General features: G+C 53.1%; 1 pseudogene; it reads left to right on the top strand.

Annotated features, from left to right (window-relative positions):
• The first annotated feature begins 389 nt into the window (after positions 1-389).
• Positions 390-2,547, top strand: LOC147692099 (28S ribosomal RNA; annotated as a pseudogene).
• Positions 2,548-4,108: the final 1,561 nt, after the last annotated feature.

The raw sequence follows: 4,108 nt of genomic DNA, 5'->3' as shown, positions 1-4,108 counted from the left end.
GTTTGGTTAATTCCGATAACGAACAAGACTCCATGCTAACTAGTTACGTGACCCCCAGCGGTCGGCTTCCAACTTCTTTGAGGCACACGTGGCGTTCAGCCAAACAAGATCAAGCAATAACAGGTCTGTGATGCCCTTAGATGTACAGGGCTGCACACAAGCTAGGCTGAACGGATCAGCATGTGTCTACCCTTCGCTGGCAGGTGCGGGTAACCTGCCATGAACAAGGAATTTCCAGTAAGTGCGGGTCATAAGCTCGCGTTGATTAAGTCCCTGTTCTGTGTACACACCGCCCGCCGCTACTACCGATTGGATGGTTTAGTGAGGTCCTCTCCCCTTTAATGCTTCGGCATTTTCTTCAGAGTACGACCTCAGATCAGACGTGGCGACCCGCTAAATTTAAGCATATTACTAAGTGGAGGAAATTAAACTAACCAGGATTTCCCCAGTAATGGCGAGTGAAGAGGGAAGAACCCAGCACTGAATCCCCGCCCGGCGGCAGGCGCGGGAAATGTGGCATACAAAAGACCGACTCCCCTGCGTCGCTCAAGGGGCCCAAGTCCTTCTGATTGAGGCTCACCCCGGAGACGGTTTTAGGCCAGTAGCGGCCCCCGGCGCGCAGGCATCGGGTCTTCTCGGAGTCAGATTGCTTTGGAATGCAGCCCAAAGCGGGTGGTAAACTCCATCTAAGGCTAAATATGGGCGCAAGACCGATAGCCAACAAGTACAGTAAGGGAAAGTTGAAAAGAACTTTGAAGGCGTGAAAGAGTCAAGAGGTAAACGGGTGTGGTCTGTGCAGTCTGCCTGGAGGATTCAACACGGCGGGAAGGTCGGTGGCCCAGGAGTTCCGGATCCCCTCAGAGGGACCGGCGTCCGGGCCCTACCCAGCCCCCACAGAGTGCATTTCCTCTGTGGTGGTGTGCCGCGACCGGCTGGGAACGATTCGGGATGGCAGGCGGAGGGTGTTACAGCCCCCCCAGCAACAGCTTCACCGTATTCGGCGGGCCGAGGGAGATTCGATCACCTCCGTGCCTTCCCCCAGGCACCCTTTCCCGGCTGCCCCTCGGGGCGCACCGGGAGGGGGGGGGAAGGGGGAACGGGGCTCCCTGCTCCTGGCACGACTGTCGACTGGGGAGGACTGTTCTCAGTGCGCCCCGACCGCGTCTTGCCGCCGGGCAGGGAGACCCGCGCCGGGCACCAGGGGTCTTCAGCGATGTCGGTTACCCACCTGACCTGTCTTGAAACATGGACCAAGGAGTCTAACACGTGCACGAGTCAGAGGTCCGAGCGAAACCCTGTGACGCTATGAAGATGAGGGCCGGCACGCGGCGGAGGTGGGATCCTGCCGCGCTTCCTGAGGCGGGCGCACCCCTGGCCCATCTCGCCCGCTCTGTCGGGGAGGTGGAGCATGCATGATAGGACATGAAAGATGGTGAACTATGCCTGGGCAGGGCTAAGCCAGAGGAAACTCTGGTGGAGGTCCGTAGCGGTCCTGACATGCAAATCGGTTGTCCGACCTTAGTATAGGGGCGAAAGACTAATCAAGCCATCTAGCTGCTGGTTCCCTCTGAAGTTTCCATCAGGACAGCTGGCGCTCGGAGCCCCCGGTTTTATCTAATAAAGCGAATGATTAGAGGTCTTGGGGCCGAAACAATCTCAACCAATCCTCAAACTTAAAATGGGTAAGAAGCCCGGCTCGCTGGCGTGGAATGTGAGTGCCTAGTGGGCCACTTTTGGTAAACATAACTGGCATTGCGGGATGAACCGAAATCCGGGTTAAGGCGTCCGATGCCAACGCTCATCAGACTCCAGAAAAGGTGTTGGTTCATATAGACAGCAGGCGGTGGCCATGGAAGTCGGAATCACTAAGGAGTGTGTAAAAACTCACCTGCCAAATCAACTAGCCTTGAAAATGAATGGCGCTAGAGCCTCTGGCCCATGCCCTGCCGTCGCCGGCGCTCAGAACCGCGGGGCTAAGCCGCGACGAGTAGGAGGGCCGCAGCAGTACGCACGGAAGCCTGGGTGGAGCCGCCGCAGGTGCAGATCTTTGCAGTAGTAGCAAATATTCATTTTGAAGGCCGAAGTGGAGAAGGGTTCCATGTGAACAGCAGTTGAACATGGGTCAGTCGGTCCTACGAGATGGGCGAGCACCATTGGGAAGGGATGGGCGATGGCCTTCGTTGCCCACGGATGATCGAAAAGAAGTCAGGTTCAGATTCCTGAACCGAGAGTGGCGGAGATGGGCGCCCTTGCGGTGTCCAGTGCAGTAACGCAAACGATCCCGGAGAAGCAGGCGGGAGCCCCAGGGAGATTTATCTTTTCTTTGTGAAAAGCAGGGCGCCCTGGAATGGATTCGCCCTGAGAGAGGAGACCGAGCCTTGGAAAGCGTAGCTGTTCTGGCAGCGTCCAGTGAGCTCTCGCTGGTCCTTGAAAATCCAGGGGAGATAGTGTAAATCTCATGCCGGGCCATACCCATATCCGCATCACCCCCTTTTCTGAATCATACCCATATCCGCAGCAGGTCTCCAAGGTGAACAGCCTCTGACATGTTGGAACAATGTAGGTAAGGGAAGTCGGCAAGTCAGATCCGTAACTTCGGGATAAGGATTGGCTCTAAGGGCTGGTGCATGAAGCAAGGCTGGTGCATGAAGAAAAGGTGGGGCATGAAGTGGGGCTGGGCATGCACCGCGGCTGGACGAGGCACCTCCTTCCTGGGTGGCGGCTACTCTGGACGCAAGTTGGGCCCTTCCTGTGGATCCCCCCAGCTCCGGTGGTTGCTTCCCCCAGTGACACCTCCCCGGGGTGTGCATGGCCGGCAATCTGACTGTTTAATGAAAACAAAGCATTGTGAAGGCCTGAGGCGGGTGTTTATGCGATGTGATTTCTGCCCAGTGCTCTGAATGTCAAAGTGAAGAAATTCAATGAAGCGCGGGTAAACGGGGGAATAACTATGAGTAACTATGACTCTCTTAACCTATTCTCGGTTGTAGTGGCCTTTACCTCCCAGTGGTCCCGCCGGTAACTGCCCTTGTAGTGCTAGACTCTGCGTAGAGAAGCATATAGAGACAGGCCAAACAAGGTTCTATCATGGCAGCGAGCGTGATAGTGAGAAATGGTGAAACAAACGAACCCAATTCCAGATGGGGTAGTTCCTGAGGAATAAAAACCCTGTTAAGATGGCGTAAGGAGGTGCTGTCTTTCCCAGAAATCATTAACCTCCTCACCAAATTTTACAAATTAGCACCGCTTCAAACAATGCAACAAGCAATAACGATTCAGATCACGATATAGGCCCTAGTTCACCCTCCATAGCAGAAGAAGACACTACAATAGACTGACTGGGTTGCCGATGCACTCAAAACACAGTATATAGATTGTTAAGTAACAATACAACAACACTTTAGCAACATAAATGACACATAAAACGACGGGAACCCCCAGGTTGTGTAAAGCTCTGGAGCGGCGTGTAGCGCGTCCAGGGGTTTCCCGTCGTTTTTTGAGCCATACTCGGCATAAAAACGAGGATCAGAACCATTGAATAGAACAGCACCCTGTTTGACGTTTTCTACAATATTGGAATTGCTAAATATTGTGACCTCCGAGCCTCATAGTACCTGCTATACTTCAGACATTTACAGAATCGAGAACTTTGCCCTTCATCGTATATACTCATACCGAGTACCATCGGTCACGGACCCGGCTGGGTCGGAATTATCACCAGCTGAGCGACCTTCTGACTTTGACACAGCCATCTAGACCTGAGGAATCGCGAGTGCGATGAAACACGTGTCGGCTGGCTGTATACTTCATTAAAGACTCCACGATTTACCCTTCATTTGGAGTTCTGTTGAAATACTTCTGTCATTTATGTTGCTAAAGTGTTGTTGTATTGTTACTTAACAATCTATATACTGTGTTTTGAGTGCATCGGCAACCCAGTCAGTCAGATAAGTGGTAGTTTTGTCTACTCAATCCGAGTGGTTAAAGGTTTGTCCACTCGCCGATCTGCACCTGAGATAATATTGTTTCGAAACCTTTGTGCGTATGAACAGGCAGTGCACCCAGAGCTCAAACTGATCAAAAAGCCTTCAGAATTGACACCACAATA

This window comes from Lissotriton vulgaris, chromosome 9, assembly GCF_964263255.1.
Source record: "Lissotriton vulgaris chromosome 9, aLisVul1.2, whole genome shotgun sequence".
Taxonomy (NCBI): Eukaryota; Metazoa; Chordata; class Amphibia; order Caudata; family Salamandridae; genus Lissotriton; species Lissotriton vulgaris.
Note: the sequence above shows the minus strand (reverse complement) of the source record. Positions and strands in the feature narration are given on the sequence as shown.